Below are 13860 nucleotides of genomic sequence, written 5' to 3' on the forward strand. Positions count from 1 at the left end.
AGTTCTGCGGAAGCTCTTATGGTGGCCCATTTGTTTTCGAGGTTAATCCATGCACCTTGCGGTCTCCTGTTTGTTCAGAGCCTCTCAGGTCAACCATGGCATTGTCTTGTCTGCACGCTGAGCTGGCCATGTGGTCGACATGCAGAAAATGCATAAGGAGTGGAATTAGATGCTGCTTTCCGGTTGACCAAACCAGGGCTGGGGCAGCATCAAACTGTGAAGGAAGGAACATCGAGCAAGTGAGTGTAATCAAGTGGATGCAAACACTTTGGTGGGAAGAATCCACTTGGATGGGGGGGTGCACCTTATATGTAACTCAATTAAGGACATGCTGGGTGGGAGGCACTGCAGGAGGAGGTTAAGAGGTGGGTGTTTGGGAAGAAGTAGACAGAGATCATTTTAGGTTACACGGGGAGTATCACGTCCCTCATGTCAACCCTGTCCTCCCAGTCAGGTCACATCCTTGGGGGGGGGTCATCGTAGAATATCAAGGAGAAACTTAGACATCATTTAGTCCTGTGCATTTTGAAGTGTGATAGTTAAGACCAGCATGTTTCCTGTAATATTTGGTGATTTATTTTAATGTTTATGTTTTAACATGTATAGCAGGCACCCTAAACCTGTCATTTTCCAGGAATTACTCTTAGGGTGTGGTAACTCCTCTGGCAGACCACCTGGATTACAGGGTGGTCTTTTCATACAGCCATGGACATGTGAGACCTGGAAAAAGCAAACGTCCCTTTGGGACTATTTGGAAGTAAGAGTAACGCACAAGGAAGTGGGTGCGGGCACAGTTCTTGTACTGAATTTCCATATACCTTGTATTTTTTCTAGCAGATGAAAAACCACAAGGTTATGGTGAAATTGGGAATGTTGTATGCAAGAGATTGCAGGGCGGGCAGCACCCATCTGGTTCAGCCCCCTTCCACCCCTTTGAATGATCAGGAGGTATGTGAGGTAGGTAGACCAGATGGCCCTGAGAGATAGCAACAGTGCTTAACCGCTTTCTTTTGTCTACCTTTCTTGACATGCTGGCTAGAATGTAAACTAGTTCTTCTATTGGGCACCACATATAAATTAATCTCATTTAATCCCAAGAACTGTGTGGTGAAGCAAACGCGGTTTTTCTTTGCTACACCACCAAGGGGAGGCTGTGCCTGAAAGATTGGGAATAAATTGCTGAGGCACGCTCTGCTCTTTAGATGTACATCCAGTGATCTCACATGGCCTCATCCCGCCAAATTTAGTTGTCAGGGAGCTGCAAACCTACCAAAATGAGCTTGTAGAGTATAGAAATAGAAACACATGCAGAGGTGTGGTCCTGCATGCCTCCTCCCAGGAAAGCTCTGCCAGTGAGTAATGGAAACCAGGCCAGAGTGCTCATTGCTCGGGCCAGCAGGCGAGCCTCAGGCTGGACAGTCATCTCTGGACAGAGGGAGGCCTCTCTCTCGGGAAGGCCTGTTTGTCCAGGGCCAATAAAAGGCTGTCTGCCCCTCTAGCTGACTGGTGGGAGAGGTAGTGTTGGCTCCCTGCTGGGTGCACCCAGGGGAGTGAGCAGCCCCAGCTGACAGGGTGAGTCAGAGCAGAGCCCAGAATAGAAGTCAGAGGGCATGTGTGCAGAGACCTTCTCTACCCCAGGCCTTGGGCTTTCAGATTCCTGTTAAAGATGATTAAGCTTTTATACATAATACTGTTTGCAGACTGCTTTAGGATCATTTATTAGTGTTGCCTGGCAACAGCTCTCTGAGTCCATCACACCCACCATACCGTACTTAACTGATTGCCTAGGGCGCAGCCCACCACTTGTATATTATCAAGCATTCTTCCAACTCCATCGCTCATTCATTCATTCCCTCATTCATTCATGGAGGCACTTACAGGAGGCACCTCTTTTGTGGGTAGCTTTATGTTGGAAGCGTTCTGTGAGCATTCCTGGTAGGGTTTGGGGTGTGGTCATAGGGGAATGTTGCTGCCCCTATTTGCACAAGTAGTGACAGCCCCAGTGGAGACTGTAAGCTCCATGAGGGTAGGGTCTTTATTCCTTTCAGTGTCTGCAGCGTCTAGAAGTATGCTGAGCACGTAGGAAGTGGTCCATGAACACTTGCTGAAGAAAGGAGTGAATGAACCCACGGTTTGCTCTATGTTTGACCCTGGGTCTAGTTCTCTAAAACCCGTTCTGCACAGTACCTGTGTCTGTCGCCCATTGGAGTACAAGGTGGTGAGCTTTTACCATTATTGTAAGCACTTGCTTACTAGTAAGTCATCCTCATCACATCTGAGTAACATAGTTACTCTTATTCCCTTCCATCTGTGTGGTAGCCAATGTCAGGATTTCATCTTTTTTTTGAATATAATGAGCAGATGAGGAAATGAGGCACAGAGAGGTTAAGTCAGTAGCCTGATGTTACACAGTTCCCTTTTTGTTTACCTGTCTACCAGGGCTGTCTAATAGAACTTTGTGTGCGATGAAATGATCTCTATCTGCAGGGTCCAGTACAGTAAACACTGGTAACAGATAGTTATTGAATACTGAAGTGGGGCTAGTTTGACTGAGGAGCTGAAATTAAAAAAATACATATGTTATTGTAACATTTTCTAACATTATGTAGGTTTATTATAGTAATATTATTTTGTAACTGTGTAGATTTTAGTTGTATAGGATCATAAATCGACACGTAATAGACCACATGAAGTTCACCACCAGAAGTCTAGTTTCTCTTCCATACCCTTTGACCCTACCCCTTTCTTTCTGGTAACCACTATTTTGTTCTTGTAGTTAAAGAGATTTTTTGTTCAGTTTTGTCCATTTGTTTCCTTTGTCTTCCACATAGGAGTGAAATTATGCAGTATTTGTCTTTTTCCCTTTGACTTATTCTTCTTAGTATAATACCCTCCAGTTCCATCTGTGTGGTTGCCAATGGCAGGATTTCATCTTTTTTTTTTTTTTTGAATATAATGAGCAGTATTCCATTGGGTGTGCAAACCGTGTATTCTTTATCCCATCACCTGCTGCTGTGCGATAGGTTGTTTCCAACTCTGGCTCTTGGGAATAACACAGCAGACACAGGGGTGCATGTTTCTCTTTGAAGTGGAGCTGAAATTTTAAGTTTAGTTAATTTAAAAGTAAATAATCACATGTGGCCAGTAACTGCCCTTCTGGCGGGCACCGTTCCTTACTACGCACTCTTAGTAATAACTACAGCTCATTGAGTGCTTGCTACATACTGAGATTTTTCGAAAGCTTTACCTATCATAGGTTATTTAAGTTAATTGTCACAGTCACAAATTAAGAAGTGTCAGGGGTTAAGAACCTCTTCTCGCCCCCAAGATTTTACCATCAGAAAGTGGTGTAGCCAGATTCCATCCCAGAGACAGCTCTGCTGACCAGAGTTTTAAGTGCTCTCCCTGCTCTTCTCCCAGTTTCTCTTGTGTGTAGCGATGGATGTTGTTCTGAAAAACAAGATCTCACTGTTCACATGTTTTCAGCCCCAAACACAGTGCTACCCTGGCACTTCTTGGTAAAAGGGTCAATCTCTATGCACACCTGCCACCTCCCTGTTCCCACCGAGTGACCGTTTAGGTTGAAAGCCATTCATTTCACTTGAAGTAGACTTGTGTCCATATCACCCTGCAAAGAAAGTGACACCAGTATTCCTTACTGGAGTGGTTTTTTTTTTTTTTTGAGGGGGTTAAAGATTTTTTTATTTATTTATACAGGAACTGGGTACAGTCAGAAGCACAGGAGGGTGAGAGAATTTACCAGAGACAGAGCCGAGAGCAGAACAGGCAGAGTGACGAAGTACACTGCTGAGGGGAGCAGCGGGTGGCAGGAGAGGACTGTGCGCCATGTGGGACCCTTGCCGGGTGGCTGGGGATCGAACTGGTGCTGCAGAGGCTGCGGGTGTGCCACCGGGGAGACCCCCTTACTGGAGTGTTTAATGTAAATAAACAAACCAAGAAGAACCTACTTCTCAGGGCAAGGGTGATGATATTTTGATATAGGATGAGAAAGGGAGGAAGTTGGACTGAAGCAACCTGCAGGGTTGGAGCAGGTGGCCGAGCGTGTGACCCAATGTCACTGCTCTCTTTCCCTTGAAGGGGGGAGGTGAGATGCACACAGTTTTGTTCCACAACAGAGTTCAGTATTGTTCAGTGGAGTAGAAATTTGTTCAGCTGTTCTTTGTGATAAAATCCATCCACACATGTCTGCACGCTGGGGCTGTCATCCCTGCCTCTGGCTTGTCCCAAAACTCTGAGCAAGCTTCCAGGCAGGACCATGGACCGAGGTTAGGAGCAGATCTGAGGTCAAGGTGTGGGGGAGAGAAACATGCAAAGAGAGTGAGGGAGACTGACCTGCGGGATGAAACAGTTCAGAGACAGGACACACAAAAAATAGTGACTGTCAATCCCAGCGACCAGGAGTGCTGTGGGTGTTGAGACCCACAGAGAGGTGTAGCAAAGGCTCCTGGGAAGAAACTTGTTCTGAGGGCTTTGGTTGACCAGTTAAGTCCATGTTTCTCTTCCTGTTGGTCTCAAGGCAGTTTCTCAAACCCACTACATCTCTCTTTCCTTCTCTTGGTCCACTCACCTCCACCCATCTACTCTACTCCACCCACCCATCCACACATCTACTCACCTAGCCACCCACCCATCCATGCATCCATCCATCCATCCACCCACCCACTTACCCAGCCTCCATCCCCCTCTCTCTCCATCTATGCAACATTTGACTCTTGTCTCTCTCTGTGGCATTGGGCATAGTGTGGTCAACAAGGCACCATCCCTACCCTCAAGGAGCTAGCAGACTTCTTTGGAGAAATGTGTGAAGTTGTGTTTCTGAAGCAAGTCAGGGATGGCTGGGACACCCTGCACCCTGAGATCAGCAATGCCTCGTCCTGGTAGCTTTCCTCAGTCTTTCCTTGTGCTCAACTTACAAGTACTTATGTGCAATGTGCTTTGGGATATTTAATTTATACTCAAGTATAACACTTTATTGCATCTGTATTTCAGCCCCCCTTTGTCTGGTCCTCCATGCCCTCCTTGAGTCCTGACCTCTTCATTCATTATTTGTGTTCTCTTAACCTTTTGTGCCTCATTTTCCTTGTCTTTCAACAGCGAGGGGACTGGTGAGAGTAAAATGCCACCGTGTGTCTGCAAGGACTGGAAGCATCCAGTGAGGGCAGGTGCTTCTGCCTTATTCACTGTTGGCTCCCTCCGTCAGTGCTCAACAAATACTCATTGAACCTCTGAATAAATAAAAAACTCCTCTCTAAGCCTCATCTGCCCCACTTTGAAAAATGACATAGTGATATTGATCAGTGGTTCTTAAGGGCAGGGGGGCTGCTTATTGGAAGGTCTTGGGGGGACCATTGCCAAAAGCACATGGTGGCCCAGATGCACTCCCGAAGTTCTGAGTCATTGTTACGTCCTGACTGGAGCTTGGCACATGCAATCTGGAAAGAAGGGGTCCTGGTGATTCTCTCCTATAGCCCTGATTAAGAATGGGGGACTCGGGCCTCTTGGTGGCGCAAGGGGTTGAGCACCGCACTATGAAGCAATCCGCAGCTTCTGCAGCACCAGTTCGATCCCCGGCCAGGGAGCAAACCTCATGGCACAGCAGTGTATTTTAGTCTCACCCACTGCTCCCCTCCACAGTGTATTTCAGTCAGTCTGCCTGTTCTGCTCCCCACTCTGTCTCTGGTGTATCCTCTCACCTCCCACATCTCTGGCCTGTACCCCAGCTCTTGCATGCATAAATAAATAAATCTTTAAAAAAAAAAGAATAGGGGACTCGCTGGCCTCTGAGATCTCTTGCCTGTGGGACAGATGGGGGGCAAATGGAGTGGCCAGGAAATGGTCAGGGTCTGGTCCTTGCTCACTCCACCTTTCTACCCCCCACCCATCCTTCAAGACCTGGTTTAATGCCACCTTCTCCAGAAAGTGTCTCCTGTCTTCCATGGATGGAAACATCCCTCTCTTGGGTGCCCCAGGGTCCTGCTTCTCTGCTCCTGCATGGCCAGCTGAGATGATACATCTCCTTTTTCAGGCCCAGAGCTAACTGAGGTCCAAGTCTCATCTGATTCAATAGCATCCCCAAAATACAGGCCCCCTCCCCCCAGCACCTTCCCCAGCCTCCTGGATCCCACTGGCACATCATCTGTATTTAAATATGTCCCCAGTAAATATATGAATGACTGTTTCAAAAGCTCACTTCTTTGGCTTTATGTGTCTAAGTCACAAATGTCTCTCCCCAAGATGCCATCTGTTCTCATTCAGACCCGTCACAAAGGACGTCTTTGTCAGGTTGGCCATTTTTTAATACACCAGAGACATTTAGGGGGGAAAAGCGATTTACTCTTCCATTGTAATCAGCCTGGATGATTAGAGTATCTTTTCCATTATGTTTTATTTTTACTTTCCTGGAATTTATCAAGTGGCCTCTTTTCTGTGAAGGTTACCCTTCAAGTGCGCAAGGGAGCTTGATTAGAGCACCCGGGGATTTACTTTATGTTTTTAAAAAAATCAGGCTCGTGATGGAGAGGGATGTGAGGCGAGGGCTAGAAGGTCAGCGCTCCAGCTATGAAAGGGGCCTTCACTTAGTAACTAACGCTGCTGCCCCAAGGGTGAGTTTTTTTCTTTTTTGTTTTTTCCCCACTGGCAACTGCTAAAGTAATTAATAGTCATTTTATTTTCAAATTTGTTTTATTTTTAACAAGTTCCCTGACCAGTCTCCCTTGGTGTCTTGTTTTCTGTGGCCAGGACAAGGTCCTTTTTCTGTTTTAGAGAATATTAATAATTGCATTCCACAACTATGGCATCATGTTAGATATTTGAGTGTCTTTTTTTTTTTTTTTTTGATATGAATGGATTTCAGAGTCAATTTTAGGGTGCCTTGCTGGACTTCTTAATCCCCAAGAGGCAACTTATTCTTGTTTAGCATCTAAAAGGAGTGTCTGGTGAGGCTGGCCTGGGCTTTTTGGCTGGCTGCCTGCCTGTCTGCTTGGTTGTGACTCAGTTGGGGACATGCTAAAAACATTTTCACTTCTTGCTGGTATTTCTTTTCTTTTCTTTTCTTTTTTTTTTTGGTCTGCAACTGAACCAAGAGTGCTGTTGGGAATCTGTAAAGTCTTAGAGCAAAGAGCAAAAGGAAGAATTTTCTTTCTCCCTCCCATCCATCCATCCATCCATCCAGTGAATATTCAGCGCCTGCCCTAGGGTGGCTTCATGGATACAGAGGATAAAATAAAATCCTGTCCTAGAGGACATACCCCTGGCACCAAACTCTTTCATCTCTGCATCTATGGGAGGGCAATGTCCTTGCTCCTTGGCGCGCTTGTTCAAACCACAGAACTCTCTTTAATGTATTTTCCTTAGGAGTGTAGGCACATGTACATATTTGTAAACCTGTGAAGTTATGCAGCCTGGGTTTGAGAATGACCTCTGCCTCTGAGGCTCTATGTGATACTGACTAGGATCTTGAGTATTCAGAGCTCTGTGCCCTCCTCTGTTAAGTGAGACTAATGGTTGGACCTAGTGTGTGATGTGCTTAGCAGGTGGCCTGGCTGCACAGGGCAAGCACTCAGTAGGTTGGAACCACAGGGGAGGTAAAAACTTCCTCTAGACTCTCAGGTTCGGTGGCTGGCAATGTGAAATAAACTGACGAAAGACCAACAGGAGAAAAGTGTGCACATTTTATTGGATATTGCCAGTCCATGCACAGGTGAGTAGAGAGGATGCCTGTGCATCCTCTCTGATCAGAGAAAACCTGATAATGGAAAATCTGATTCAACATGGTGTTCCCCAAACCTATCCCCCATCCCCCAGCACCTTCCCCAGCCTCTTGAATCCCATTGGCACGTCATCTGTATTAAATATGTCCCCAGTAAATATATGAATGACTATTTCAAAAGCTCACTTCTTTGGCTTTATGTGTCTAAGTCACAAATGTCTCTCCCCAAGGTGCACGCCTGTGTATCCTCTCTGATCAGAGAAGACCCCTAAAGAAGCAGCTGGGAGTAAAGGCTTTTATGCTATTGTCACAAAGGACAGTAAGTTTGTAGAGAAGTTACCAGACAAAGGAAGGGAATTTCTGGAATTTCTGGACTTTCGAGGGGTGTGATGTGTAACTGACTGTATGGGGGGCACTAATGGTAGAAAAGCTATATAGCAAGGTTGGTTTGTATAAATTCTCCATCTCTGCTGCTAAGGCTGTTCTCCCCTTCCTGGTGGGAAAAAAGGGTCGCCTTCCTAATTGAGATTTCAGGCACGTGGAGAGCAGGCCCAGCGCTCATCCTGTGTCTGCCCATCCTCAATTACCTTCTGCTCAGGATGGTCTTTTGCCAGAGTGGCAGATTTTGGGGTGGCATAACCTAACTCCCTGCAGTGTGGCTACACAGCTGTGAACCTGTGTGGGGATGAGGAGCAGCTGACACTTGCACTAAGTCTGCAGTCGTTTCTGGATTCATCCTGCACGGGCAGGGTGACCTTCCATCCAGTCTGTGATTGGAAGACAACTCGAAAACAGAGAATCTGGGATCCGCGGAATTGCTGGGCCTTCTGGGACATGCTCCCGACCTCTCTGATCTCCCCTGCTTCCTTTCTGACCTGGACAGGATGCTGAATTCTCGTTGGATTGTTTTATTCATTTTCATTATTTCCTCCAAGTGTCTGTAAGTGTCGTGTAGGGGAGGCCTCCTTGGGCCACCCCCACCATCACCACCCCTGGCGCCCGGCACTCCGAATCCCCTTCACTCTGCTTTTTCTTTTTTTTTCCATAGCACTGATCACCTTCTAACCCATGGTAGGATTTAATTTTTATGTTTATTTTTAATTACCTCTTTCCTCTGCTGGAATGTGACCTCATTAAGGCTTGGGATCTTTCTTTATTTTGCACCTAATCTCCCTTGAGAATGTCTGACCCAAACAAGTATGTTGGATAGTTGAACAAATTGTTGAGAATAGAAGAAATACCCAGCAACTTCTGGCTGCTGTCAGTTCAGAGCCTAGTGGTCTCCTGCACGTGAAGAATCTCATAGAACACACGCGTGGCAAGGATGATCTGTGAGGCTCTAGAACAAGACCAAAGCGAGGCCAAACACATCTAAACAAGAATACTGGGCAGTCCTCGGAACTACCAGAAGGCCTCTTCTCTCAGCTCACACAGAGGACGCTGTTTAATCACTGGTCGCTTTCCCTGGCTTCCATGATTAAAGCTATAAAGAAACCTGGTCATGGAATTCCACCAGAGCAAAACTGTGCCTCCTGAAACCCTCCGCTTAATCCCTGACCACAGCCCAAACCCTACGGCGAGCCACTCCTGGCCTCCTCCGGCTGAGACATCAGAGCTACAGGTGTGTCCCTGCTGGTCTCTGACGGGGCCTGCCAACTTTGTGTCTCCCAGTGAATAAAGCTCTGTAACTTAGGCTTCGCCCCAAAGATGTGTAGGTTATTTGTTTTTCTAAGGTTTTAGATATTTAATTTTTTGTAGAAGAATTGGGATGCAGGCCAGAGGTGGAGGGGAAGCGATGATTCACCAGAGACAGACTGGGGAGCAGAAGAGGTAGATCTACTGAAATCCACTGCTGAGGAGAGCAGCAGGTGGTGCAGGAGAGGTTTGCTGCGCCATGTGGGTCAGCTCCCTGGCTGGGGATTGAACTCAGGCCCCTGCAGAGGGCCATCGTGGTGATAGCGCTGAGACTCCACCCCTAGGCCACCAGGGAGACCCTGATGTGTGGATTACTATTACTGGCTGAATGGTGTCTAACAGATGTGTTATCTGCTGGGCCTGAATTTTCTGATCTGCAGAATAAGAGGGTTGACCAGTGATTCACTCAGTTTCTTTACAGTTGTCACATGCTGTGATGCTGGAGTGTCACAAGTACTCATTGGGAGTCACACATTGTGGGGACTATGAGGCAAATCGAAGGAGGGAGTGGCATGTTGCATTTCCCTCCGGGGTGGTAGCACTTAACTTGCTGTGTGGTATGGGGCAAGATTCTAGTCTGGAGCTTCAGTTTTATTAACAGTAAAATGGTGATGATGTTGATTAATATTAACATTGATAAATAGCATTAAGGATAAGAATAACATAATGTTTCCAAGCGCTTACTCTGTCTTATTTGATTCAGGCTGTCATTCATTCTCATAATGATCCGACGAGGTAAGAGCTGTGACTCCATCGAACACACAAGGAATGAAGTCACAGAGAAATCAAGTAGCTTTTCTAAGATCACACAGCTGAGCAGCCTCAGAGTCCTATTTTCTCATATTACTATATTGTCAACTTCCACCTCAAAAACTCTTAGTCTCAAATAAGAGGTGCCGAAGTACCCCAGTAGTGCTTAGCATGCCCCCTGCTTTGAAGACTGCACGTTTTGATTGGAGACTTACTTCATGTATACGCTTGATGGTTGTTGATGGATGTGATGGAAGGTGCCAATGCAGGGGCTGGGGGACACATTCCTCAAGGTATGAGCTGCAAGAAAGGGAGGCCTTGTGCACTGGGCTGATAGAGAGGGGCATGCCAGAGTCCAAGACAGGGCAGGTCTTAAGAAGGTTGCTGGTTTGGGAGTCAGACACCCAGAGCTTTATCCTGATTCTACTACATACCAGCTCTTAACAACTGTAATTGCTAGGATTTTAATTTGTAAAAAATAGGGTCAGTCAACTCTCCTCCTCCTCTCACATGGTAGGTAATGCTGTGTGAAAAGCAGTTTATAAATGGTGGTGTGCTTGGAAAGTGCAAGGCCTCCCTCTAATTGTGGAGGAAGAAAATAACATGCCATTCCCAGGCATTTCACAAGACATAAGCCAGGTGCTAAGTGATCCCTCACTATCCAAACTTTAGAAACAAGGGTTGCCATAGGAACCTTGCCATTATCATTCAGCAGATGCAGACTTGTCAGGGTGGAGCATTTTTTAAAGACCCTTTTGTTTACATATAGGGTCCTGGAAACAGGAGTGTGGTGCCAGGGACCTGAGGGGAGGTGGGATTCTAGTAAGGACAGGCGCCAGCAAGACCTCTCCCTCCGTCAAGGGAGGGGCCCAGGATCCAGCTGCTACCTTTAAACCATCTGTCTCTCCCCCTCCACATTGAGTCAGGCTTAATTGCTCGAAGGTTGGAAAATCTCTTAGATTATCTAAAAAAAAAAGTGATAAAATTTGTCTGTTTTAAGGGCAGGAGGAGGTTTCCTTCTGTGGAATTTCAGGTCCTGTTGATGACGTTGGTGAATTTCCAGTCATGATGATAAGATGGGGAATTTCAGATCATGATAATGATGGTGGTGGCATGGTGATGATGGTGGTGAGGATTGAGGGTGATAATGGTGATGGGGTGGTGATGATGTTGGTGAAGATGGCATGGCGTGAAGTGGTCATGGTAATGATAGTGTGGTGGTGGTGGTGGTGATAATACCGGTACCTACCATTATTGAGAGTCATAGCCCAGGCACTGTATTTAGCATTGTGTGTATTACCTCATTTAGCACTTACAACAAATTCATTGTTACCCCTTTGCAAATGAAAGAAACGGGTGTAGAGAGAATAAATCACCCATCTACACCCACCAGGTCTCCTCTTATATCCTAGATGGGAACTGGGTCCTTCTGACTTTAGGTCCTGAAGTCTTAAGGCTCTGCTCTTTGGTTTTCTTGCAGATAAATTGGGATATGGGAACTGTCATCTAGGAGTGTCATCTTTTAGATGGGACAGCTGAGGTTCGAAGAGGTAAATCCTGTTTGAAGGCCATGTTGCTACTGCTGGTGAAGCCTGGGCTAGGGCCTCGTCTCCTCATCTGCTCTCTCGAGAGTTAATAACACTTTTCTCTGATGGATTTAAATATGTGTGGTCATAGCAATGTGGTTTTTCTGACAGAAATTGGGGCCCCTTTCAATTTGACAGAGGCAAATAGCTTGACCAAAAGCTCAAGGCCTGTACTTTCTTTTCTCTGTTGCCTCCTTGGAGCCTGGACCATAAAAACCACTTACCAGTTATCTTGCTTTAACCTCACATACTGTATTCTTTATTGTATTTATGTATTTATTTATTTATTTTCTTACATTTTTGTTAATTTGGGGGCAGTATTTGATTTCTCCCCTGGGTGTAGGCCCCCAGTTCTCCCACCACCACAGCCCCATGACCATCACAACAGTTCCTTGTGCTCTTCCCTCGCCTGTTTTGACCTTCCTCCCTCCCCTGCTCTATGCCTCAGATCTATGGTCAATTTGCCAGTTTTGTCTTTTTCCTGACCTTTGTTCCATTTCTCTATATTCCACCTGCAAGCAAAACCATCCAATATTTATCTTTTTCCTTCTGACTTATTTGGCTTAGCATCATCCCTTCCAGCTGCACCCAAGTTGCTCAAATAGTTTATTTCTTTTGAATGCTGAGTAGTAGTCCATTGTGTGTATCACATCTTCTTGATGCAGTGATCTGTTTTGGTTATTTCCATGTTGGCTGTTATAAATAGTGCCACAATAGACATGATGTCCTTTGGATGTAAATATGTTCATAATGAAGAATGTTGGTGTGGCCAAAATAGACTGGTGGGGCAACTTTTTGCATGTGTGTGACACAGTGAAAATAAACTTAATGTGTTTAAATTTAGTTAGTGCTACAATGAGGTTTGCGTGCATTTTGGGGGGTCAATAGCTTCCTTATGCTTTTTCCCCATATGCTAGTTTTCTCCCCCTCAACCCCCACCATTCCTCATACCTCCGCCACCCTTTCTCACGCCCCCTCCCTCTTAACCTAGAAGCCTGTTGAGTTCTCAGTGCTTTGAGAACAGTGTTTATAAACTAGTTTATATTTTTTTGCTTTATTAGTTCATCTGCTGTGTTTTCATCTATTACTCATACATGTGAAATTGTCAATATTCATCTTTATCTTTCTGGCTTACTTTGCTTCTCATAAGCCCCTCACGTTCCTTCCAGCTTGCCTTGAATTAGTAATAGTTCGTCTCTCCTTGTAACTGAGTAGTGTTCGTGGTGTGCCCGGACAACCTTTTCCTGACCCAGCCCTCTCAGCCGTGGGTGTGTGTCCTGCTGTGGGTGTCGCTGCAGGAGTGGGAGGCGTGTTCCTTCTTTTGCTGATGAGCTGCCTCTTGTTCGCAGTCTTAGCTTTTACAACTCGCATGAGTTATCAGTCTAGTCCAAAACTATAAAAACCCACAGAGGGCCTCCCCGGTGGCACAGTGGTTGAGCACTGGGTTGCGAAGCTGCCCTCAGCCTCTGCAGCGCCGGTTTGATCCCTGGCTGCCGGGCGAGGGTCCCACATGGCGCGCAGACCTCTCCTGCTGCCCGCTGCTTCCCTCAGCAGTCTATTTCGTTAGTCTGCCTGTTCTGTTCCCTGCTCTGGCTCTGGGGAATCCTTTCACCCTCCCGCGCTTCTGACTGTGTCCAGTGCTTGTAAATAAATAAATAAATAAACAAACAAACAAATAAACAAACAAATAAATAAATCTTTAAAAAAATAAAATAAAATAAAAACCCACAGAAAACCTGAAAAATAAAAGCCACACTGCCTGGTTTAGTCTTGATGGCCCTGGCCTCTGGCCTCCCTCATGGGGTGACTGATCCAGGCAGGGAGTGGCTGTTCTCACCTCAGTGAGTCCGGGTCTTGAAGCTGATTGGTGACATTGACCGAGTTGGGGTCGGAAGACTCTGCTGCGTAGAGACAGGCTGTTAATTTTGTAACCACCAGCTAGGGTTGGTGGTGGTAGCAGGAATTTCTGGCTTGATTATTGATCTTCAGCCTATGGTTTGTCCTTAGGCTCCGGGAGAGGAGAAAACTGATGAGTGAGTGAGTTAAGGCAGTAAGAGATGGAGTTTTGCTGTTATGTAGGTGGTTATCTTAGCAAAGACA

This window comes from Talpa europaea (assembly GCF_964194135.1).
Source record: "Talpa europaea genome assembly, chromosome: 15".
NCBI lineage: Eukaryota > Metazoa > Chordata > Mammalia > Eulipotyphla > Talpidae > Talpa > Talpa europaea.